Here is a 27,222-nt window from a genome sequence, read left to right as displayed (position 1 = left end):
TAGAGATAAAACACAGTACAGCACATTATCTCTTAAAATTAAATGTCCGTTATATAATTATCTTAAATATGTTAATTTCATGTATAAATAAATTTTAAAAAACGATGCAATAATTTTGGGGGATATAGCATCTAGGTGATTGGAGTTGGCGTTTGATGTACATAACCACAAAGCACACGATCAGAGTGCTTCAGAAGAGAGATCCCCTTCTATCTCGTCACTGGCAATTCAATGCAGTTGACCTCACACTGTATGCAAAGTTTTCTTTAGGGTGCATTAGAGTGAAGCATGTTAGAACCTTTCTAAACAACCCACAGGCCAATGGTGTAGTGGAGAGGGCAAATCATTTGTTCAAGAGTACAATACAAATGGCTATTACTGGACACAAGGGTGTAGGAGAGTATGTCGATGAAATAATTTGCTTACCGTATTGCACAAAATGGCACTACCTATTCAGAGTTATGAGAGGTAGAGAGCCAAAGACAAAGATGTTCCACTGGTGGATGTCTGAAAAAAATACCATGGAGGTAAAGAGGACATGTCCAGGTAATTGCTGGTTACAGCTAGCAGATTGAGTGAAAATCAAATCAGGTAGGAAAAGTGAAGGGGTTAATAATTTTGCGTGTTTAATGGATGTTGAAAAGGTGTATGAGTAGCATGTAGTGTTGAAAAACGTTTAGAAGTTGAACAGGAGGAGAGTTGCCAATTTGTGTAGGAAAAGCGGAAGAGTGTTGAAGGAGGCTGGTGCATAGGAAGGTTTAAGGGTGGCAGGAGAAACGGGTTGTATTAGCTTCATGATGATGAGGGATGAAGAGCTATGGAGATATTCACAACGCTCATCCAGAACAGTAGAGAATGGGGAGAAAGAGGTGGTGGTGATATGAGCAAGAGAGGTAATCCGAGTGTGGGACTGAATGATGCAGCAAGCGACACCAGCCAATTATAACATACTGATGTATGTAAATAATTTTGAGCAGTCTTGCTGTATGCAGTTCATGTTGGCTGGTGCATCTGTCAGAACATCTGTATGTTATCAGCCAGATGGAACTATATTCTGTTACCGTGTTCTGGAGGCTCTTGTCACTTATCTCAGGACAAACACAGGGGACTCCACAGTTTAGCTTGACATGTCTAATAAAGATTTAGTCTGCTATATTGTGAGAAAGACTGTACTTCAGTTTCTCCTGAAAGTCTCCTGTGGATCCGGGACTGCAGGCATTTTTACCTCTGGCAGTGGGTATCTGTTAAACAACTCCCGATTGCCTGCACCCTTTTCTCTACATGGAAATGAAATGTATTGTTGAATTGGCATTATGTATATTTTTGTATGTCTGCTGAAAAATGTTCATAACTAGAGATTTTTAAGTTTACGCGACCCTCCCTATGTGAATCCACAGAGAAAATGTCCCTGCAATTAAATTTTTGACAATCTTATAAATTTGCTTAAGGACAAAGTGGCAGCTCAGACTGGGCCTATGGGTTCCAAGAAATGTCAGCTTTAGCTGCAAACATTATTTATGGCTACCTAGTTCTTAAATCTGAAATGTAAGGACTACCCACCATTACATGTACTTCAGTGCCATGAATTTACTGGCTAATTTGCAAGTGGCTGCAAACTTTCAAAGGTGTGTAGGTTTTCATACTCCCTCTCCTCCCAGAAGAGGTGACTGGATGCCACTAGCATTCCATACCAGATCAAATCTGCCTAGAGGTATGTTTATATACCTCCCGAACTTCAAGAGAATGGACATTGCAGACAGAGGAGCGTGCTAAGGTGAATACCAAACTATTTGCAATCTTCCTTTTTCAATTTCTGTTTATTCATGTACAGATGACCTTCAGCTTTACATTACGGCTCTCAACCAAACACCCTAGAATCTCCCACACCATATATTTTTTATCCAGAATTGCATAATATATTTAATAATGGAAACCAGTGCTTGAAGAAGTATAAGAGTACACTGTAATAATAAACTAACATATTCTGTAAACCAGAATTATTCCAGACCTAACAATCCCCAGACTCCCTCCCTGTCCATTCTCCAAGACTAGCGCACTGTTTTTCATACCAACGGTTCTCTGTGGCTTAGAACACTTACGCTCACATTTTCTCACCCAGCCTTTCTTACCACAACTCAATCTACCACTTCTAAATGTATTTGTTTCACTCCCTTCCTGACATTGCAATTTCTTTCATGTGCCGTTCGCTTATCAGCCAATTGCCTTTTCACAATATCTCTATCCACCATCTCTTGTTCTTTCTGAAACTGCTACATAGGGCATTCTTGTGTTACAGGTTCTGTTCTTTTGAGCGAGATGAAACAAGATACTCCAGTAACAGAGCAAGGAGTCACTCTAGGAGCCCAAACCAGTTTCTCCAATTCCTTTCTTCATAGAAGACTATGCACTAGTAACTGTTTATCCTCTCAACAAGGTCATTGCCATAAGGTCGACCACCAGTACTCTTTCATGTTTAAGTCTTACCTGTCTTAAAAGCTGACACATTTCACTCTAAATAAATTGCACTTCATTATCAGGTACAATTTGTTGAGGGATTTCAAAAAACTTGTAGCATTAGCAGTTGTTACCTGATCCATAATCTTCACCACAAACCACTTGTTATGATAATTTAACAAAGTTTAAATGAATCGATCTCTTACACCCAGTCTACTTCCAGGTCTTTGAAAACAAATGCCAGATTCTCCCAGGATTAATGAGGTATCCCTACACATTTCATTGATGGCGGATGACATTCTTTGCACATGTTTAACACTCCTAAACAGTTTTTTTCCACTTCTTTGTCCACTTTCAGCCATCAGAAAGATTGTCTCACTCTACTTTTGGTCATATTGCTACCCTAGTGACCAATTTCACTCTCCAATCACCTCACTCCTAAGACTTCTCAGAGGTATAATCTGATTACACCTTAACAATTTGTCTCTCTTGTAGACTCAATTCATCCCTCACATTTGAGAACAATCGAGCGTCTGTCTCCAAACTCTCTGCTTTCCTCCATATCATTTGTTCTCTAACCTTCCCTCAGTGCTTCTCTACGCTTCCCTTCCTAGAGAGCTAACTCTTACTCGGATGATTCCAATACAAACTAGTTATTAACTACTGGTATCCTCGATAGGCAATCCATCACTAAATTCCGTACACCGTTCACATATTCTACCTCAAAGATATACTCTAGAACTGTTTACGATAATTTTGAGATCCGTGGAGTCAATCTCATCCCACACTTAAATAAATGCAGTAAGGTCTTGTGATCTATCCTCATGGTGAAAGGCCCAAAAGACATACTTGAAATGTTTAATCCCCCAGCAACATGCAATAGCTTCTGTTTCTGTCACTGAATATGAGTTCTCCACCCCTTCCAGTCTCCTTGAGGCTAGTCCAATATTTTTTTCTTGACCTTCACACCTCTATGTCAATACTGCACTCAGTGCTACACTACTGGGATAATGACCTAATTAAGCTTTTTCCTTATATCAAAATGGCCCAACATTGGTGCATTCACAACGCACATCTTCAATCTGACATGCATCTTCTCACTCATCATTCCACTTATTTTTTTTTAAATTCATTAGATGCCTCATAGGTTCCACTGCAACACTGTTGGCAAATATTCTGCTTAACCCCAAAAAAGGTTTTAACCATTATTTAGTGCCAGGCTGTGGTGCTTTGCTTTTTCTACTGCCTTCATGATACATTTCTTTGATTTAATTCCACCTTCTGTTCCCTCATGTCCTAGATATGACAATTTTTCCATTTTCACTTTCCTATTGTCATCCCATGTTTTATATGCTTCTTATAACCTCTATTAAGATACTATCATGTTTGTCTGTTTTTTCCCCACAATCAGGAAGCCATCCAGAAAATAGAGTGATTGTTTCAATCCTTCAGATATCTTCTACATAATTCTTTGAAAAACAGCTAAAGCGGGTGCTTGCCCTAACTGCATTTTTTGGTATCAGACTTCCCCTACTCATTTCACAAAGAACGTGAGGGCTCTAAAATCCTCATGCAAGTTGATTTGGTGATATGCTGAGGACATGTCTCGAACACTGAACATCTTGCCTCCTGCCATAACATTTAGCATTTCTGATATGTTTGGGAGAGTTCTTATTTAGTCCATGTAAGACTAAATGCTTTCATTGAATCCATGTAAGTTGATGCAGAGCCCAATCTTTCCCCCATCCTTAGGTGTGATCAATAATGGTGCCAACCACTCTGACTACTCTATGAGCTCTATTATTCCCCCAGACAATAGCTTATCCATCTCCTTTTGCAGTTGTTCCCTCATCAGATATCGTATTGGCCTAACCTTCCGCACTACTGGCACAGCATAATTTAAAAAATATATATATTTATGACGCACTCAAAAGTCCTAGTTTAAAAAAAAAAAAACTTCATGGAAAGAGATCTACCAATGTTTTGCATGAGATGTGTTCTTTTGAGAGTTCATATATTTTTGCTCTATTGTTATAACTGTTTGTTTCCACAGTCATTACTGCTTATCAGCATTGGGGTTCAGTATGATGCCACCGTCTTTTTGATGCCTCCATTCTAACAGTTCAGTTCCAGTCTCTGTTATAAAAACTCTTGCTCATACACCAGTCTGTTTGAATCGTATTTGCATCCACTTCATGCCCATGATAATAATTCTTTTTCCACCATAGCCTTTTGACTCAAGTCGCTTAACTTTCCTCTGAGTTACCCCTCCTATATATTCGTGGCCACAAGGTATGTAAAATTCCTCTGGTACATTTGCTTTCTCACCTCCAATTCCCACCATACAATGTGGTGTCTCAATTTTGTTGTTGCTCTCTTTCTTTATGCTGGCAATGTCCATAACCTCTCTTGTTGTCCCACATTTTTCCATCTCTCCCACCAAAAGTATAACTTCTTGTATACTTTCACATACATCTTCTACCTCTTTAATTCCCTGTACTTTTGTTTTTGTACTGGACAGTTTGCCACAATTTCTACATATCACATTACAGATGCCCAGGTGCCCTGCAATGATAAAATTGTATTTTTCTTTGGTAATTTTCCTTATATCTGTTGAATACCCTCTGATTGTCACTTTTATTTCTTCTCTCATAATTCCTCCTCCTTTAGGAAAGTCAGTTTCCTTAAACCAAAAAACGATATGGTCCATTCCCCTAGCTATTTGAATTGAGCCTTCTATATCTGGATTTTTCATGAATAGTTTCACTTTTATCATCTTTTTATTTGTGCAAACAATTTGGTCTCTAATCAAGAAGTTACATAATGCTCCAAATTCACAGAGAATTGGTAATCCTCTCAAGACTGCCACATAGTTTTTACATCTTCGTTCAATCTTTGCGTTCTTTAAAGGAACTTATGTTGCTCAAATACTGCATTTACCTTTGGTGTAAAATGTCCTTTTATCATTCATATATAGAGGTTATTTGGTTCACTTTCTTCCATTTCCAGTGACATTTCTGGAAAATCCTTGTAAATATTTCTGCCTTCTATATCCAAATAATGCAAAAGTATTTCTGGCATTCTTACACTGCTAATTTTATCAACCCCAATGTCTAACATGTATGTTGAGTGTATCTTCTTTCACTGCTTCCAGGGGATGGATGGTACACTTGGGTTGCCAGGAAAGTAGGGGTGGTGCCATTCCATGTTCTTTCATGCCTGTGATTTAATATGTAAATTAACAAAGTAAAATAACAATCTAGTACAACAAACACCAAACTAAAATAACTTGCTGCCATAATAAGCTAAAATATCTAGTTCTGATGTTTATAGTAGCTGGGATGTGGTATTGAGTTCCAGAGAAAATTTTGCTTCAAAAATAATGTTATTTCCGAAATATGTTGCCCACCAGCAGACTGAGACTGGCAAGCCAGTATGTTTGTGTTTGTGTTGTGTGTGTTTCTGCTGTGTTTGAGGAGCAATAAAGGTGTCATGCATAATATTAGCCTCCGTGCCTTTAATAAAATCATGATGTTCTATACATTAAAACTGTGGAAAATCTGCATTAAAACACAACAGTGAGTAAATATGAGACTGTACATCATTACACAGAAAGCATTAACAAAAGTACCAACACATAAGGGCACTAATTAACACCGAGTAAGTACACAACATGGGTTTTTTCTTTCTCTCATTTCCTTTTGCATCTAGGTGGGCTCCAAATTGCAGTTTCAAACTCAGCAAAGTTTTACGGGAATCTAGCAGGGTTATAATTACGAATATTGCTAATTTGTTTTATTATAATGATTTATTTGACATTTTCCTAATCATGTTGCCAACTTCTTTAAAACGACCTTAGGTTTACAGGTATTCTGTGTGGAAAGCGTTTCCGCAGCACAGTACCACTTTTCTTTCTGTCATCGCCCTGGCTTGTATGGTTTGTGAAACCCATGCACCATTTAGTGATCCACGTGCTACTGTATTTTTTTTGGGGGGTAGGGGGGCAAGTTCCTTGCACTTCTTGAGCTTTTACGCTCTCTAGTGGTCTTGGAAGTTTAGTGCAGCATTTAGAATGCTGTTTTTTAAATTTTATTCCAATTTATTTTATTTTTCCAGTTTTACCTAGCGTGATCTTGACCCGAAGGCACTGGAGCACTTGACACGAGCACCAGTTACATTACACAAGGACTCATTAATTTTTCTGCACAGCGGCGTCACTGTTGGCTTCAGGTTGGGAATCTCGCAGAGTTTGTTATGTATTGATTCCTGCTCGTTACTTCATGAAGGGAGCCTTGCGCTGCTTAATATGATATATTATTATGTTCCGTTAAAGCTTCTGCTGCTATCACATAAAGGAGACATCTTAATTACGATCATATCCCTGGCAATTATCTTTGTTTTAATCCACCGTCAGTTCTAAGCGCTTTCTTCAATGCCACTGCCCAGTCATTTTCTGATTATTCCAGGGGTGAAGGTCATTTTAATTCCTTCCCACTTCGCAGGGTGGGTAGAAACGCGTCGCCAAAATATGTTAGGTTGAACACTGAAAACTTCACAATCCTCTCTTTGTTTCATTTCTGGTTACTCAGGTACAGATAAACTTCAGCTCTATGTTACAGCTCTCAACTGACCACCCTTAGAAGTGTCCTCTCCCCACATTCTTTATCAATAGTTGCGTCAGTAAATTCCCCATGCACGTCACAGTATTCTTATAACACTAGACCGCAACTTTACAAGCAGCCTTGCTTCCCATGTGGGAAAAGTAGATTTGCCCCCAAGGATGGGATACTCCTGTGATCCTCGGGGGTCTGGAGGGTTCGGGGTGTATTTGAGGAACAGAGGGATGTGAAAAGTACAGGAGCATGAGCAGGGCGGTGCAGATAGGCACAGGCAGGGATAATGAGGGGTGAAAGCAGGGAGAAACAAAGGCAAAAGGTGGAGGACTAGTGCGGCACTAAGGATTCCAGGTTGAAGGGGCAATTTTGGAATCTACTTCAAGGATATATGTGGAGTGCAAATGGAGATAGGTATGTACGGAATTAGACTCGTACAAAGCTGGGCTGAAGTACTTCTTTATTGTGAAATACCAACACAGACTCTGCAAAGGAAAGGACAGCAGCTCCCTCGGTCACCAGCTGTGAACTGTCAACATTCCAGAACTCAGCTGGTGACAAGGTATGTGATAACTATGGTGTCCGGAAATGGACATGAGGATACAGATCGCAACCCATCTTCCCCCTTGTGGAACAGGGGCAAGGGATGGGGACGGAAAGGGGAAGGGGAACACAAAGGTAGGTGGAGGTTAAACATAGTAACATAACCTTACAGGCCCGAGCATAGGATAGCATAGCGTACCAGATTAGTACTATTCACAAACATAATGCGAGAGTTTCAATGGAGGCACCAACCTTCTACCAACTCTACTTGTGTTACAGGGATGGGGAGTCTCTTGCAAGGGAGTGGCATTGGACTCGGACGGTGACGCCTGTACCTCAATGTTGGTTTGAGAGGAATCACAGTCAATTTCCCCATCTGACACATCACTAAATGCTCTTCCCTGGGTAGGTGTGCGTGACTCGTTGTTGCAGTCACTATTCCAGGTGTGACTGCTGATGTCGGCACTGGCACACTCTACAGGGATTTGTTTGCACAAAGAGAGTGCAGAGAAATGCCACACCTTGCCATCACTAAGGAGTGCTGCGTTGCAAAATACCCTGCGCACAGACAAGGGTTGTGAGAACATTCCTTTGCTAGTGTGTCCACTCCTTTTTACTCTGACCATGTCTCCAGTCCTTAATCTGACCGGTCTGCAACCATGTTTCCTGTCATAACGGTCCTTGTAACTGGATTGTGCCTCTGCTAGCCTACCCTTCACTTGGTCGGCAGACCAATGAACTCTCTTGGCAGCCAATAACCAACCAGCATTGTCCTTTGACAAAGGTGTCCTACCTCTCATGATTTCAAAGGGGCTGTGGCCAGTACTGCTGCAAGGTGTAATGCGATAGGCTCAATGCGTTTTGAGGATTTCCTGATTCCACACCAGCCTGTTATTGTTGACTAATTTGATGAGGCCCTTGAGGACCCTGTTAAAACGTTCAACTGCACCATTTCCAGCTGGATGGTAGACTGAGGTGGTTTTATGGCATATTTTGTTTCTAGGTAGTTGTTGAATAGGTCTGAGGTAAATTGGGGTCAATTATCGCTAATTATGCACTTAGGTAAGCCTTCACGGGTGAAAACGTCATCAAGGAAACTGACGATACTGTGTGCATCGGGCTTGGTGACAAACTTTATCTCAGGCCACTTTGAAAAATGATCTATGAGAACAATCATGTACACTTGCTCGCCCTGATCAAGAATGGGCCCCATGATGTCCACACCAATTCTTTCCCAAGGCATGGTGGGACATGTGATGGGAAGTAGGGGAGATCTAAAGGTGACTTCGGTTTTGTCTGAATTGGCACAAAGCGCACATCCCCTGACTATTCTTTCAACTGCAATGCTGATGCCTGGCCACCAATACCAGTTTTTGACTCTACTCTTTGTCTTGCCGAGGCCCAAATGCCCTTCCTGGCATATTTCTAGTATTTTCAGTCTAAGGCTGGAGGGGGGAACCACCCCACCACCTCTCAACAGCAAACCATTTTCTTCAGATAATTCATGTTTGACTTCCCAAAAGGGGCGTAGGGATTCAGACATCTTACTTTTACTAGACCAGCCCTTGGACAACATGTTCAGAACCTCACAAACAACCACATCTTTGTTTTGCTCATGCATCCATAGAAACTCCATGTATCTCTTCATGTATGTTGGCAATGCATGATTCATCTACCTCTTCATGGTCACAGGATGCCGAAGTGCGAATAGGAATGCGGCTCAAGAAGTCAGCAACCACATTTTTTACCCTGGGTACATACTGGATCCTATAATTGAAATCAAAAAGACGAACAGACAATCTTGCAAGTCTGGGAGAAGCTGCATATAAGCCTTTGGTAGTAAATACTTTGGTAAATGGTTTGTGGTCGCCTTGAAGGATTACCTTTTTTCCCCAGACAAATTGTCAAAAATGTTCAAGCCCCCAAACACATGCTAGTGCCTCCCGCTCTATGACGGAGTATTTTTCTTCCCTTGGGGTCAAAGAGCGGGATGCAAAAGCAATGGTACACTCTTCCCCTTTGGTGTCTTTTTGGGTAAGAACGGCTCCCAGACCTTTGCAACTAGCGTCAGTGGTGATGATGTTTTCTAACATGGGGTCAAAACCTTGCAAAGGTAATGCTAAACACATCTCTTTCTTCAAGGTACAAAATGAGTCATGACAAGTTTCAGTCCATACAAACTTATTCTTAAGCTTGAGCAATTGCCTTAGTTCATAAGTTTTACTTGCGAAATTCTTGATAAATTTCACATAAAACTCGATAAGGCCAAGAACATAACTCTTCCTTGTTACATGGTACAGGCGCGTCTGTTATAGCATCGAGCAGTTCTTTCTTAGGTTTTATGCCATCACCTGTAATCTCATGTCCAAGGTAGTTTACTTTTGTGCATGCAAATTTACACTTGTTGTGTTCAGCAGTTAAACCTTTGCTTTCAAGGATACCAAGAACCTGGTTCACTTTCATGTCATGCTCCTCCCTTGTTCTTCCCATCACAAGAATGTCATCCTGGAACATTAAAAGGTCTTTAACCACCTTAAAAATGTGGTGCATGAGCCTCTGAAACTTTGCAGCCAAGGAGGCCAATCCGAAGGGTACCCTAGTGAACCTTTAGCACCCAAATGGGGTTATGAAAGTGGTAAGGTTTTTGCTGTCATGGTGTAGAGGAACCTGGTGGTAGGCGGATTTAAGGTCCATGGTAGAAAAACATTTTATACCTTTAGTGCACGCTATCAGTTTGTTTATTCTTGGAAGAGGGAATTGTTCAACCAAGATGTTATCATTGAGGTCGCGCAAGTCTATGCACAACCTAAGACTTCCGTTGGGCCTCTTGGCCATGACTAAGGGAGCCACTCAGAGGCTTCTACCTGCTCAATGATACCATCCTGAAGTAGTTTATCTAGTTGAACTCTGACCTCTTCTTTGACAGCCAAGGGGTGATTGCGAACCTTATGCACAACTGGAATGGCATTTGACTTAACACGTATTTTGTGCTTGTACCGACATAAGGCACCAAACCTACCAGAAAAGACATTGGGAACCTGTTTAATAAGTTCTTGCTGTATTCTTTGTCATCTTGGATGACCATGACAGGATCAGATCTACTGGGATCCAGTATAATTCCCAGGCTACCCTGGTCCATCCATCCTAAAACGGAAGGGCCTACAGCAGATACGTATAGTTTGCCTAAGGACTCCCATTCCTTGAAGCAAAACTTGAGTTTGCTAAAACCACACACCTCTATGGGATCTCCAGTGAATGTTTTGATGGGGATGTCAGCTTTCTGCAACTGTTTTCCTAGGTGCGGAGTAAACCTTTCCTCTCAAACTTTACTGTTAACTATGGTGTAGGGAGAACCCGAGTCCACAACTATGCTCATTTCTACCCCACCAATGGACATTTCACATACAGGTTTCCTACTTTTGGCGTTGGTGGCATCATTGACTTGCAAAACACACTTGTCTTCAATGTTAAGGACGTAAATGTTCACTTCCTCATGGTCAGAAGTGTAGTTGGTTATATTGTCATCCATTTTGACCAGTTTTACTGAGGCTGAAGACCTTTTATGGCATACTTTTTGAAAGTGCCCTACGGATCCACAAAACGAGCATTTAACATTCCTAGCTGACCATTTCTTATTATTAGCCAAATGGGTGGAACTACCACATCTGTAGCAACGTAACTTATTGCTGTTTTGCATTCTCCTTGTGACCGGTTTTGAACTTTTGTTTTTGTTACTTTTTGTGAAGGAATTTGGTTCAACTACCCTAGCTATAGTACCATCATCTTTCTTCTCTTTATTCTCAGAAAGAACTGCTTTGGAACACCGACCAGTGAGCTCTGCCCTCTTGCAATATCCATAATGGTCTGTAAAGGGGATTCACTCTTGGCCCACAAACTGTCCTGAATATTAGTGTTGAAGCCCTGCATGACAATCTGATCTCTGATGAATTTGTCATGCAGATTTCCAAAACAACAATTAATGGCTACATGTTTTTAAGCGGAGACATAATCATCAATACTCAACTCCTTTCCCTGTTTTCTGTGGAAAAATGTGTTGGTCAAAATAATACACTGCATGCAAGCAAGCAAGGAAAGCTTTATTCGACTGCTATATTAACAATCATAAAACATAATTACAATCATCAGAATAAAAAAATAAAAAATCCAGTTAAAGGTTTACACACCTTTAATAAAACACCCATCTAGAAAGCGGCGTATGACTTAACATTTATAGTTCGTCCATTCTAATAGACTTCCTTTGATAAAGTACTTTCTTTAAGAACATAGCCACACACCAGGCAGAATATTCATCCTCTAAAAATTGTAATTTGTGCAGTGCCGGGCATCATTGCCGCAACCCATAATGATTTAAAAGGTTAAAAGTGGTAAAATGCACGCTTTCCTTAAGAACGTATAAAATTTGCAAAGAAAGACTAAATAGAAAGTAGATTGGGCAGATTGATTGTCACAATGACATGATTGTAGTTTACGTGACCAATCGTTCACAATTGGAAAAGTCACAAGTCTGTGGACAATATCAAATCTGAACCTGGTTAGTAATTGCCTATCATAGCCACCTGGCACAAATGCTAGATAAGGTTCCATATGTGAAGTAGTGACAGTTAGCTGATGTTGGCTTACACTTGGCTTTAAGATCTCTCCTGCCATTCTTATTGTGGCCAACAGGTGAAGACCTTATTTCCTTATGTTCTTCCTTGTTATTGACTGCATGGACCCGGGGTCTGTAAATATTCTAGATGTCCTAGGTCGCTCATAAAATTATGCACAAGACACACCCTTGAGATCTTTAAGGCCCCCTCCAGTTTAAGGCAGTCTTGTAAAATCTCCCTATGTAGCGTAGTCTGCTCTTTTAACCAGATCCTATGCCACAGGAGAATAGGTTCCAATTTTATAAGGTCTGAGATATAGAAGAGGCCCAACTCGTCGTGGCAGGCATATGAAGATGTACTGGCTGGGACCGATAAAATGTATCTTAAGAGTTTTCTACAGTTTGCAATGCGTGGGTGTTGGTAAAGCCCCAAACACAAGCCCCATATTTTGCGGTGGTTATGCATTTAGCTTTATATATTTGAATAAGCTCACCTGGCGGTTTCCTGACTGACTAACTTCTTCGAAAAAGAAGCCAGCGCCGCTGTTGTCTCTATAAACGCCAGTTTTTTCACAGTTATCGCTGGGGCCCATGCATCGCCTTGGTCGAATAAGATCCCAAGGTAAGTAAAACTCTTAGTCTGCACCAACTTCTGCCTCGCCACAAACATGCCTTTTAACCTCTTGCTCCTACGACCACAGAACATAGTAAATGTCTTGGAGATATTAATAGCAAGGCCAAGGTCCTTCATAAAATTATTTAAACCTATCTAAAACCCTCTGGAGACCATTTTGAGTTTGTGACATTAAAACTGCGTCATCCAAGTAAAGGAGAGCAGATATGGGTTGTTCATTCACTGAAGGAAAGTCTTGATTATTCTTACGCAATGCCATGCCCAAACCGTTAATATACAAATTACAAAGAAAGGGGGCCATCACGCAACCCTGCCTGACCCCCCCCTCCTGATAGGAAAAGCTGCTGTGCGCTCACCACCCAATCCAAAGCGCATGCTGGCTGTTGCATCACTATACAGGCGCCTTAAAAAGAGACTAATGTAAAGGTCCAGCCCCGCAGCCTCGAGAACCTCCCACAGCCTCTCACGCATTACAGAATCAAAGACCGCGGTGAAGTCCACGAACACCAAGAACAAACTTCCCTTCTTTGCTCTTGTGCATTTCCCCACAAGAATGGCCAGGTTCAAGCTCGGTTGTCCCCAGCCCCTCTCTAAAACCGTACTGGATATCAAATAAAACCACACTTTCTTCAGCCCAAGCTTGCATACGTTCTAATAAAACACGTCCAACTACCTTGACCATGGAGTCTAATAATGAGATGGGTCTATAACACCCAGGCTCATTTCGGTCACCTTTTTAGGTCGAGGACCGTCCGGTCTGCCGAAGGCAGAATCGGAAGTCCGGAGATCTTATGTTTCTTAGAGTGGCTATTTAGCCCGCCTCTCTTTTTGCTTCTCCTCCATTGGCTGGCTTCCTAAACGGAGGCCAGCCATTGGAGGAGAGAGCCGTCCCTCCAAATAGGCTCCGTCTTTTTCAGATTCGGGGGCGTGTTCTGTGCTGTTCTTTCCACTTTTTAGCCACGCCCTTTTTTAGGCGTGTTTTTCTCTCCTCCAGCCAATGGCAAGAGGAGAGAAAAAGAAACACGCCCCCGAATCCGAAAACGCCACTGCGTTTCTCCAAGGCATTTCTGCTTTGCCTCGGAGAAAGGCAGTGGTGTGCTTGCCTTTTGCTCTGCCTTGTTTGGGTTGTCACATTAACATGGCCGCCGGAGCCATAAAACTCAGTTGCCCACGTGCGTTTCCCCTCTCTCATTTTCTCTTCCCTTTCTTTCGCTCCCTTCTCGCTCCGTCATCTCCTTTTCAGTGCGCTCTCTTCAGACTTCTCTAGCCTCTTGTCCCGGAACCAGTTTGCTCCCCAGTTATGCACCGCTTCCTCGCGGTGGCATCTGTCGTTGGCGCGGTGTCAGCTGCGAGCCAAGGGAGCGTCCCTGTCATCTCGAGCCAAGTCATGCGGGTGATATCTGGAATGTGTCTATGCATGTGCTGTGTCTGTTTGTGTGGCTGTTTCTGTAGTAGTTTGTGTGTCTTCCTCCGTGGTGGCTGCTTCTTCCTGTTTGGTTACCGTGTGCGCGATTGCTGGGTTTGAAACTGCCTGAGTAGTATGTGTTTTTTTTAATTTAGAGAAGCTTGTGTGTGCCCCGCCCCCTCCCCGGAATCTCGCTGATATCCTCGCGGCTCCACAGTGTTGACCCCCGGGGTTCGGCTCTCAGCCCTGCGCAGGCCCTGCCAGACACGCTCTTGTTATCTAGCGGGCCCGGCCGCCTTTGTGTGGATTCGAGGGAGGTGGAGTCACCCATGTGTGCACAGCGCCTGAGAGGAACGGCACAGTGATCCACGGAGTGTCAGGGGCCAAACGCAGCCACCCCCAATCTCTAAGGGCCCCTTTCAGCCCCAGACATCTGAATATTTGTGACGTGGGAGTCTCAGCCCCCCCATCACATCTTGCGGTGGGGAGGGAGGTATTTTGAGTTACGCCAGCGCTGCTAAGTGCTGTGTGGAAGGTCGCTTTAATACAACAGCTGCCAGCTCTTAATTCGCAACCATTGGCATACTAGAATCCGCCTTGCGTACAACCACCCCAACAAGCATACCAACACATGGGGGGCTTTGTGTAAATAGCGCCAAGGGCAAAACCAAATTTGGCACCAGCGCCTTCCGTAAAAAAAAATCCTAGCACCGCCTGTTTCAGCTCTGTTTGTTTTGAGTCCGAGAGTGTCATACATCCTACATACCCTCCACGAGTCTTTAAAGCAAAGATTACCCCCCCCCCCCCCCTCCCCCAGTGCTTTAAGACCCTCATGGGTGAGTAGTAGCGCTTTACAAGCCACTGACTGATTGATAAGTTGGTTAAAAGCTAGGGTTGAATACGACACTGGCAGTTCATGCAGAAGAACAGTGTTTAGAGGCTGCTGTGTGTGGCCTGTGTGCAGAGAGCTGCACGCGCCCTTTGCTGTTTGTCTCAGGTGCTCCCTCGTGTCACCAGGAGCGACCATATCCGCCGACATTGTTCCTTTCCTAAAACAAAACACCCCGAGCCTGGTTAGGGTGGTTTTATCCCCACAGTTCCGCAGTCTCTCGTTCACTTCCGAGACCTGCGTCACACATGTTCACGAGTCTATCTTCCTTTTATGTTTTAACGACCATCTGAAGTTTTGCCTCTTGGGAGCCTCACAACTTTGGGCTCGGTGGCTAACAGGCCACACACACAGACCGCCCTTCCCCACCTCCCACCGCTTCCTTCTTGCAGAGGGCCTGTCTCTCCTGGTCTTGCACGGGCCAGGCTACAGAAGTATTCATGGGGAGTGGTGTCCCCAAACTTGAAGCCCCACCCCCCTCACTCAGGGGCTCTCAGGCCAGGCTACTGTGCTGAGGGGGCCACCCGCACTGCGGGGGGCCTTAGTTATGCCACTCTTCCTGGGTAAGATCCAGTACTTCAATCTGAAACGGCATCAGATATAGCGCCCAGAAGAGGGGGGTGAACATGCCACTTCTCGGATCCCCCACTCCCAGTTTTATACCAGTGAGTGGCTTAAGGAGAAAACCTTTGTGCGTGAGTGGTTGGTTCTAAGCATTCAAGATGCCACAACAGTAACAATATAGAAATGACTAGGCCATGTGCAGGCCTTTTACATTGATTCACTCCCAGTGAATACCACGGGTGGTCTCGCCCAATCTGGTGTCCCCTGATCTAAGGATTCCATGAAGGAACAGACCTGTAAGGAACAAAGCCATAATCTTTTCGTACAATGTCCCAAACACCCCATCCAGAAACAGACCTATCAATACAAGGCCTCGTACACAATCAATATTCAGAAACAGTAACCCATTAATTAAAATTCACAGGCACTCTATCAGTATTCAGGAACAATAATCTATTAACAGAAGCTGCCATGCACTCTAGTACTATGACAAAAACAGAAAATACATCAATACCGCATGCCCAAATCGCCTACTGATAAAAAGTCTCTGAAACCCTATGAATATTCAGAAAATACAAACTATATAAGAAAATCTTATACCAATAATCAATATCCACAATAACCCAGGTATTCTGCTAATTCTGGGGCACAAGCTCTTCTTGTCAGTGATTATTGGTCAACGCTTCTTGTGAAAGACAGGACTCGATTATTTGCAGTCAGCCTCGCATAATGCACAGGGGGTAGCTTCTTCAGGAAGATTGGGGGGGGGGGGAAGGGGTATGTACGTCAGATTTCCCAACAATCACGCAGGTTAAAATACATTATGTGCACTCTCTCTCTATCTCACTACCTCACTCTCTATCACTACATCACTATCTATTTCTATCTCACTCTCACTACCTCACTATATCACAACACACTCTCTCAAAACTTCACTACATCACTCTCTCACTACCTCGCAAATTCACTCTCTCTTTCTAACTCACTAATTCACTCTCTCTCTCAAATACACTAAGTCACTTACACTCACTCTTTCACTACCTCACTATATCACTCTCTGTTTCTATCTTAATACCTCACAACATACCTCACTCTCTCTTTCACTACCTCAATCTTTCTCTATCTCACAACATCACCCACTGTTTCTATCTCACTACGCCAGAAAATACCTCACTCACTAACTCACTCTTTCACTACCTCACTCTCTATCTACCTCACTCTCTCTCACTACCTCACTCTCTATTTCAATACCTCACTCTCTCTCTGCTAATGCAATAGGTATCACATATGCGACAAAAAAAACTAATGCCAATAGAAATGACAATGCCATTTATTTAGGGATACAAAAATGATAAAAAAAATAATGAGCAATACCAATAGCTCTACCTATAATATTGCCGAGACCATTGCATTGTAAATGCTTGTTTAAAGATTGGGACAATGATGGATTCCCTCCAGGTCCTGGGCATTGGAGCCACACAGCTCACATTTATGACCTGTGTTACAATGGGTTTCCCATAGGGCAATATTAGACTTAAACAGATCCACTGGGACTCCATCCGGGCCAGGGGCTTTGCCGCCCTGACTCGAAGACAGAGCACGTTCTACTTCCTCCAAAGTGAACTTTAAATCTTCGAAAGCAATGTCAACCGCTGGTGTATTACTGTCTGTTAATATGGAATTGTCCTGCCCATTGTAAACTCTACACTGCATGCAAAAAAACATGTGTTTGTAAAAGGTATGTTTTCAAAGTTGATTTTTGCAAAAGATTTTTTGTAAAACAATTTTATCCTGTCTTGCAGACTCATACCTTAGATGGTGAAGTTATACTTCTAGTTAAATTGATTCTATTGGCTGTGCTGTGTTCTGCTTTGTCATGTGCATAAATGTGCACTCCCGGTATCGGCACTGAAGAGCAATGCCAGAGTGTTTCATATCTAGTGTGTTCCATTACATACAAGTAGGTTGCCACGTAGATCTACGCAGGAGAGAGATCCGTGCTCCAGATGGTATATGTGTGCCGAAGTGGGCGGTATCGGCATGGCACGGTGTGCCCCTACTTCTTTGATTCAATAGATTATGTTTCCCTAATTTTCTTTTTTAAACATGCGTGCCAGGACGGCAGAAATAGCCATGGTCTACGGACGAGGCTCGGCGTCTTGGCCGTTCAGGACCGGCGGGTGAATAGAGAAGAAAAAGGGCTCTGTCTTTTCCTTCTTGTCCAGAGAAGACAAGGACAGTGTCCTCTTTTGCTCTAAGCTGGCAGCTGCCCCCCCCCCCTCTCTTTCTTCCTCTTATTCCCTTTCTGTCTGACTCGCTCCTCCTCACTTAACTGAAAACCTTGACTTCAAGAAACGGTTCTCACCCTCTCTTTCATCCTTTCGTTTATTTGTTGCCCTGTGAATTGGATCCAAAAGAGAAAAACACTTTTGCTGGAAAATTCGTCTTTTTCTGACATTTTTTTATTCCAAAGTGCAGCCTCTGGAATAAAAGGTTCAAAGTATGAAAAATAAATAAATAATGATATAAAGCAAGCCAGAGTGGTCGCAAAGACGCCAGATTGATTTTATTAACACCCAAACACATTCGCGTCACTTTACAGAGTTTGCCAGTGAAGCGCTACTTTAGTTTTCTTGTCCTACTTTGAACATCATTGTTTTCCCTGGGTCTGGAGTGCACCATTCCTGGTACTGCAATACCTGGTTGATGTGAGGAGTGGATAACAAAATGTGAACCGCAGCTCTGTGTTCATGGATGTGATCTTTTTAAACCATACTGCTTATGTTTTGTAAGGATATAAGCAAGGACATTGAAATGGGTCACTTCCGGGCCCCGTAGTCATGTACTTAACTTTTTTAGGCACTCACTGATTAGTGAGTGTAAAAGAGTTAAGGTAACTATGTTGTTACTTCTTACATTTCACATGCTTTAATTGATATTGCATCACTATGAGCGTTTGCTTTTTCCAGAATGTTATTTTTTTTAAGCAACATATTGCTCTTGTCAAGTGCGTAATTTGAATCGAGTCTTAACGAGGTGTTTATAGCAAGCACAATTGGGTTGTAGCTGAAGGCAGTGCGAGTTTCTCTCAGTGAGTCCGTCTGGTGTTCATTGGGGTAGAGAATGTGGCACTATGGTCAGAGCAGACAATTAGGAACTGAAGAACCAGGTTCAGCCTTCATGACCAGTCCCCCCAGACCACTCTCCTGAGAGAGCACATTTCCACGCTAGTCCTTAGAAGGCCCACAAGACCTTAAAAGCCCTGGTGTCTTAGCACCAGCAGGTAGACCCTAGTGGTGGCAAGTGTGGGTTAACTTTGAAGGCCTGTCTACCATAATACATACTGAAGTTCTCCTCTAGTCTTGCGAACGGGCCTTTGAAGCAGCACACGCTAGAGCAAGTGTAACTCCATCACTGTGGGCACAGGACCCTTGAGAAGGGCCGGCTCTAGGGCAGTGTGGGCGGTGTGACCACACGGGGCACTGACTTTGGGAGGGGCCATAGTTTTTGCAGGTATATTATGGTTTTAAAAGAGCTTGCTGCCTCCTTCCTGGCCTCCAGCAATTTTCGGCAACAATAAAACTGTCATGATACCTCCGGTGATTAATGTTCTTCCTAGAGAGAGATCTGAGTTTTGTCTAGTGGAAGTTTTGACTTACGGAAAGGTAGCGCAAAGGATTAATGTGCCTGCTGCAAAAAACATGTACCATGCAGACCATAAAGTGCGCATAATGTAAATAGGTCAGTGAGTTACTGCTTTTGTCAGAAAGATCTTTTTTTACTTGCATTTTTTAAGTTAAAATTCCAACATAGAACAGTGAGCTATTAACTGTCATCTAGGAGCTGCATGCAAACTGCAAGGTATAAATTACAGCGTTATGTTTTTCCCCCAGTCTTTGTTTAACCTAAAGTTGCAAAAAGTGTTCAGAATTGATTTCTATCCAAATGATTATTAAAGAGATCCCCCAACCACGGTATTACGTTTTAAATTCTGATTTTGTGTTTCTCCAGACCAATCACTATTAAACTATACTGCCTACTAGTAAGGTTGTCATGTGACTCCTACACCTTGTAGTCCTTTGTCTTATGTAACATTTCCTATACAGTGAGTCGCACACGTATAATTGATTGTCTCGGTGTAATGTGTGTGATGTAAAGTGCTCTGACACCCTACACTGGTATGAGCGGCACTTTAAATCAAATTAAATGCATCAGAGAGAGTGTGTGGTTACGGAGACTTGAGTGGCACTGTTGAAGGATGGTAGTGAGGGAATCCGTGGTGGAGGTGGTCATTGGAGGGCAGCAACAAACGTTTTTGCACAGGGCGCCAAAAGCGCTAAAGCTGACCCTGCCCTTGAGGCCAGCCCGCTCACCCATTGGTACCTCCATTCGCTTTGTTTCAGCAGTAGTAGCTGCAACTCACCAGTGATCGGCAATGCAGGATTTGCATGCACACTAAACTAAGTTTGCAAACTTCATAGTCCATCTGCTTCATGCACAAGCACTTTTAACATGTGCTGTCTGCTTTGGGGGCACTGGAATTATGCAGCAAAGGAGGACAAAATTATGCCGCAGTGTTGTCTAAATTATGCAGCAAAAAAGGCTGCAGCGTAATGCAGTATATTTTCTAATACTTTATTTTTTTGACATTTTTACACATGCTAACAGTCTATGGAAACATTTTGCCTTATTAGTACCAGTGTAACATACAAATGCAGCAGTGAGAAAGGTGATCAGTCAACCTTTGCAACGGGCCGTCTACTTCGCAGCTACACAAGTCACATTTTTTGTAGCTTTTGATCCGGTTGACCTGCAATTAATTTATTAGTTAAAATGGTCAGATTATGCAGTAGATGTTGTATTATGTGGCAAACATGGCAGAGCCATAATTATATAGAACACATTTGCACACTAGGACATTTTACCATTCATGTTTGAACTGCTCTTGTGGGAAAAGGGAGGAGAATTGCTGATGACAGAAAACGCATGGCTCGGAGACAGATGGTTTGTGCTTACACTTGTATGCGTATTTAGGACATTCTGTGATAGGACACATAACCCACTTTGTAAATGTATTTTAATGTCAATAACTCATTTTAAACCCTAATTAATCAGGTGTATCCATTGGTTAAATTAAATAACATAATAAGCTGTAACTGGTCAGTGAAATGCCAAACAAGTACTAAAAATTGGGATGTTTTGCGCATTCTGGCCACACCTCCAACTCCACCCACTGATCCAATCCTTGGGGTTTTCCTGCCCTCTGATTCTCTGCCCACAATTCCCCTACTTTTTTTTTCCACTTCGACCACTGGTGTGTTCTATCATATGTGCATTTATCATTCATTTGCTGTGCACATTCTGTTGTAGCTTTGGTGACAAAGTTTAAAGGCATTTTTAGACTAGGTAACCAGACCAGAACGCAAGAAGCTGCTTTAAAGATATCACGTGTACCATTAGTGCAGAGGTCTTCAAACTGTGGGGCACGCCCCCCTGGGTGCTGTGTATATGTTCCCGGGGGGGGCGCAAATAAGTCTGCAATTATAGGTAAATGAAGATAGCCTGGAAGCATGAAAGGGGCATTTCTAGACTCTCTTCATTTATATGCAGCAGTTAAAGCCCATAAAAAAAGTGTGAGGACGGTACTAGTGAGTTGCATGAGCTAGGGTCAGTGAGTCTGAAGTCGGGGTCAAAGACATGGCTAAAAAGAAGAAAAGAAATCTGCATTTTATTGGTTTTCTTTGTACCTTCAGGTAACTGCATATAAAACATGCACACCCCTCAAATGAAGAATAAATTCAAGTTAAACTAATCAAAGGGAAATATACTCTTTTACCTTATGAAACCTCAGTTGGCTATTGTGATCATTGCCGATGTCTTCATCTGTGACCAGAGAGTCACAGAATTAAATCCTGATTGGGACAGTGAGCAAAAAGTCAGGAAGCCCTGAGCCGGCGTTCCAGATCTGTTGTTAGCGTCGAAAAGGACGGCAAGTCGTACACGGCCCATACTACTTTGAACATTTCTCTGACTCGAGGGAGTTCATGATGCCCGAATAAGTGATTAATCGGCCTTTATTGCTGGACTTTTTGCTTAGTAGTTCCTGATCACGCACAGTCTAACCAAAGTCCATACAGAGGACGTGACTCACCCAAGTGTTTAAGGAATGTTTTATACTTTGACATTCGCCTTGTTTGGATGACGCTGTACTCCATTCTAAAATTTACCTTGCAATACCAGTCGTGACCTCATGAAGCCCTGTTTAGGGTGAAACACATTGGCTGCACATGTGTTGAATCAAGAATATTAAAGAAGGATACAGACGCAATATTGAAGACTCAAGAACCTCTTTCTTATCTATGTTCAATTGCTATTGTTGCCTCTCTGTTTTTGTTATTGTATGGTATATTGTGTGGTATATAAGCATGAGACCATTGAGGTGGGCAACGTTATATTTTTTGTTTACTTGTGTGACTAATTGGGCTGTGCGTCCTCGTATCCCTTGGCTGCTTGTTTAGACCATAATGTAGGAATAGTGACTTGTTTATAGTGCTACGAGGTCCCAGTTTGTGACAGAAAGCACTATGAATGTCGTTGTTTTAAAATTGTATTACACTGTATAAAACAGGCTGCTGCGAATTACTGTTTAAGATAAAACAAGTGCTTTAAAAATATACAGTGATAAGCATTCAGACTATATCTTGTGGAAATATTTGTATGTGTCTATTAAAATGGTGCACTCCTTATAATGGAAACATATATTACCTCTCAAAAAGAATACATATTTGCTATCATGAAGCTGAGTGCCTCCATTACTTATAAGCTGTACTGAGTCAAATGCAGCCTTTATATTTGGTGATTAACCATTGCACACATTTACATTTCTTTCAGGCAGTAGGCACCATGGAGAGGAGGCATATTTCTTCTTTAGTTCTCTATCTGTTTCAAAGCACAGGATCCCCCCATGCCCCTGCCCCACCCTCTGTGAGTGGGTACTGGACCCCAGTTATGGCAGTCTTACTATGAAAAAGAACATGGGCTGCATTTTCCATGCTAGCATTAGGGTCCAGGTCATCATTGTTGTGCATGCAACATGACCCAAGAAAAGAAAGGGGAGGTGGGGGGGGCTAAATGTGCTTTTTTGTTGTTTTCTACTCAAAGCAGCAGAAAGCATGCTTTGGGTGTCTGGCCTAGAAGTAATGGCCTTGTTGAGTGGGCAGAGTAGACAGCCTACTTCGCAGAGCTGGAGGTATTGTTGGTGCTGTAGTTACAGTGCATATTTGCTGTGCCAGTGTTTCTTTGAGCCTCGGAGCAACTGCCCAAGGGAGGGGGAACAATGAGGCAGAGGAGACACCTTGATGTGGGCATCAGAGGAGAGGGAATCTGAGCGATGGAAGAGAGAGTGATGATGAGAGATGGTAGGGAGAGGGATGGTGTGAGATGGGAGCCATGTTTTTAACAAGCATCAGAGGGGACAGCAAGGCAGTACCTATCATTAGTGAAACCGATGCAGACCACTGCATCACAGTTATTAATGTTAGACCTGGCATCCCTGGCGTGGTTTTCCCCTGCCTTTTTGCCTCTGCCTCCTGTGTTTATTCTGTATGATGGATTTCGTTTTTGCTGGTCTAGATGCTTTGGGCACTTTGACACTGATGATCAGTGCTCCTTCTGTAAATTGTGAATATGGATTGGTGTTTCCATGATTGGCTTGTTTGACTTACTGGGAAGTCCCTAGTACAGTGCACTGTGTGCTCCCAGGGCCTGTAAGTCAAATGCTGCTAGTGGGCCTGCAGCACTGATTGTGCCACTCACACAAGCAGCCTTGTAAAAGGGTCTCAGACCTGTCACTGCAGTGTCTGCATGCAGTTTCTACTGTCATGTCAACCTGGCAGGTGCACCCACTTGCCAGACCCTAACATTCCTTTTTCTTACATATAAGACACCCCTAAGGTAGGCCCTGTGGGCAGGGTGCAGTGTGTGTGAAAGGTAGGACATGTACCTGTGTGTGTGACATGTCCTGATAGTGAAATGCAGTATACTTCATTTTTCCACTATTGAAAGGCTCTCTGTCCCATAGGATAGAATGGGGAATACTTTGTAGCATCTTACAAGTATAACTTCCTATGGGGACATGATGGAAAGTTCGAGTTTTGTACGCATGAACTCAGAATATAAAAATGCATCTTTTAGTAAAGATGATTTTTATATTGTGTGTTTTAAAATACCACTTTTAGAAAGTTGGTATTTTCTTGCTTAGACATCCTGTGTGCCTCTGCTGGTTTGTGATTGACTGTCTGGCTTTGAAGTTACAGGGGCTGGGGATATGCATTCACTGTAGACAGCCACTGGGGGGTTAAGGTGTGCCTGCCTTTCCTGGATGAGTCAGGGCTGGGCTGAATAGACCTGGGCTGCATTTAGAGTAGTGGGAGATTTCCTTGCACCTGAATGAGTCTGGTCTGCCTTTCACAGTGCTGTCCCCACCTCCTGCCAGGAAGCTGGACCAGAGAGGACAGAATTGGTTTTGACTGAGCACAGAGCCTCTTCACCACAAGGTGCTTCATCATCGCAGAACTGATACCTGACATGGGTGACTTCCCGAATCCATCGATCCCGCATCGTCGTAAGGAATCGGCGCCTTGACGCCACTGTGACGTCCCCTCCCCAGCAACAGTAAGGTACCGATTCCTCACCTCCCCTGCATCACAGTAAGGAACCGACGCCTCACCTCCCCTGTGGTCGTAAGGAACAGACGCCCCTCGGCACCAACGAAGCATCACGTCTCCGATGCCGTGCACCATCTTTGTTTTCATCGTTTACCAAGGTACTGTTTTTTGGGGTCCGTGTGATACCATGCACCTTGCGGTCCACGCCGTACTTTGTGATTTTCATCTACCATGACGTCGTAATAGCTCCAGGTGGACCTATTTGTTGCTACAAGTGTTATTTTTTATAAATAACCTATTTTGATGATATCGTGATATATGTATGATGGATTTTTGTCGTTTTAGTCTTGTTTTGTTTAGATAAAGATTTCCTATTTTTCTAAACTGGTGTGGTGTTTATTTGTAGTGTTTTCACTGTATGTGTGCACAAATGCTTTACACACTGCCTCTGGGATAAGCCTGTCTGCTCGTGCCAAGATACCAAGGGGGTGAGCAGGGGTTGTCTAAGGGCATAACTCCCTTACCCTGAAGGGCCCCTACTTGGACAAAGGTGTGAATCATTGCCAACTAGAAACCCACATTTCTAGCAATGTTTTACAACAGAAACTGGGCATGGTGGCTCGTTTTCCTTGCCAGCATTAAGGCACCAAATGGCGCCCTTTGCACAAAAAAGGGGGCAGCATGTATTAGCTAAGTTTCTTTCAGAAAGAGACCATACTTTTTTTGAGATTAAAGTGATGGTCGGGCATGGTGGGGAAGGAGTGAAAGAAGAGGAGATAGCCTGCTTCTGAGGGCTTCTGTCATCATTAGTGCAGAAGGTTGAGAGTGCATTGGGGCCCACAGCATCCCAAATTTGGGCAGTAGTATCTTTGGTCATTTCTGTTTTTGTTTGATGATGTTGCTTGTTTTCCGATTACAGGAAAAGCACCCCTGAAATGATCTCATGATCCCCGCCCCCTGTGATCATCACTCCCGCTCCCCAATTCCTTGCCATATAGTTTTGGAGTGTGTCCCAACTTCAAATCGTTTTGCTTAGGGGGGGCTCAGAGCAAAAGATTTTGGCGACGTTTGCATTAGTGTCTTATACTAGCATACACCTTAAAATGCGACGAAAGAGAAAATTACTTGATTTGATATTCTTTGCACTCCTAAACCCTGCATTAGAGGTTGGAAAGGGGAACGACAGCCACTGTTGGGAAAAAGGCCTCTCGTGGGGATTTTATTTTGACATTTGGCTTCATTTTCTTAGCACGCTGGTCTATGCTGTGTTTGTCTTAGCCATCGGCCTTGAGGCTCATGATCCTGAGTGGCTCTGTGTGATTTTGGTGTGTTCAGAGTGATAGATTCTGTTGGACTGAGTCATACCAAAACTGTGGCTCCACCCATAGTTAAAGATGGCTACTGCCCCATTCTAGACTATGAGGAGACTGGATGTGGGTGGCAGCTGATGCAATATACCAGGGGCATAGACATTTTACCATGTATCCCTTGGAGAGACATATTTGCTAAAAATACATACAGTTTCCCATGATGGAGGCCCTTCACCTCCTCCTCAGTGTTTGCTCTGTGAATGTATTAAATGTAGTATTTTTGTGACCATGTGTAGTAGGAGAGGTTTTCTGTGAAATAAAATTGTAGTCTGCTCTAGGACTATTCCAGTTATGAGAATGTGGTCAGTACCTTCTCTATATACGCATATGCCCTTACTGCAGCAGCAGCCACTTTGTAATATCACCTAGGCCCTTCCTTCTTTTTATGTATCTTGATGCTATCGACATAAAACGAGTGGCAGTGGTCTTACTATCTCAGCTACTCTGAGAGTAAGTTAACCTGAGCATTGTCACAAGGCTAAAACTAAACTGAGGGTAGGTATCAATGCATATACCTGAATGCAAGAAAACCAAAAGCATATTTTAAGCTTATAAAATTCTAATGAAGTGTCTCCATCCACAACAATACTTCTACACCCTTATGCAAGCTGTGGGAAAACACTTAAATATGCAATACTTATCTGACTTCTGCAGAGCAATACTGCATATAGACACAGTTAAACACAAATAAAGCAACTAAAAACCTACATTAATATTTTAATACAAGTAAAACATGAACTTAATATGCATTTTAATGTTAAAGTGCATCATCTTAATCAAATGCAGGTAAATAAACAGATTCCCTAAAATGATAGCTGGCCTAAGTGAATTATAAACTGACCTAAATCTAATATGCATAAATTAAGACTGAGTTGATATACACTTGCCTTAAATTCTGTTGATGAAGATAAATATTGATTTTCCCTTACTTTGCTCAGGCCTGTTGGTTGTTTCTTGTGTTTTAAAGCTCAATTTCAGTTAACCTGTAGATATATATAGCTAGTTTGTTTAGGTACATTAACTACATTCTGTTCTGTGACTATCAGATATGATCTTCAGCTTCTGTGCACACTTGAAAAATATCTTTCAGACATTTCCTACATAAATAAGCAGAGCACTATGCAGACTCTGCAGTATAGTGTCACTGATTAGAAAATGTAATTATTTTCTTTATGGAGCATTCATAAATAGATTACATCTATTTTTCTCTAGTCGTCTTGGAGTTTTCCTTTGTTCCTTACATGAGCGTTGACTTTCTGGTCTTGGTTAGCAGGGCAGGCCATCGAGGCAGCTGCTGTGCTAGCAAAGGGCAAGCAAGGTACACTGTTTTCTTTTAACCTGAGACGGAAAACCTTATTTTAATTAAAATGTAAACATCATCATCATATTCTTTATTCCGGCACAATGGCCATAAAAGAGCCTGTTAAAACATAGTACATAAAAAAAGACAGTAAAAATACTTGTAAAAATCTCTC

General features: G+C 42.6%; 1 long non-coding RNA gene across 1 annotated transcript; it reads right to left on the bottom strand.

Annotated features, from left to right (window-relative positions):
• Positions 1–1,803: 1,803 nt before the first annotated feature.
• On the bottom strand, positions 1,804–21,772 carry LOC146812563 (uncharacterized). The gene is made up of 2 exons (XR_014965955.1): positions 21,548–21,772; positions 1,804–5,673 (listed from the first exon to the last, which is right to left on the bottom strand). It is a non-coding gene; the product is annotated as an uncharacterized LOC146812563 (long non-coding RNA).
• Between the last annotated feature and the right edge of the window lie 5,450 nt (positions 21,773–27,222).

This window comes from Triturus cristatus, chromosome 7 (assembly GCF_964204655.1).
Source record: "Triturus cristatus chromosome 7, aTriCri1.1, whole genome shotgun sequence".
Taxonomy (NCBI): Eukaryota; Metazoa; Chordata; class Amphibia; order Caudata; family Salamandridae; genus Triturus; species Triturus cristatus.
Note: the sequence above shows the minus strand (reverse complement) of the source record. Positions and strands in the feature narration are given on the sequence as shown.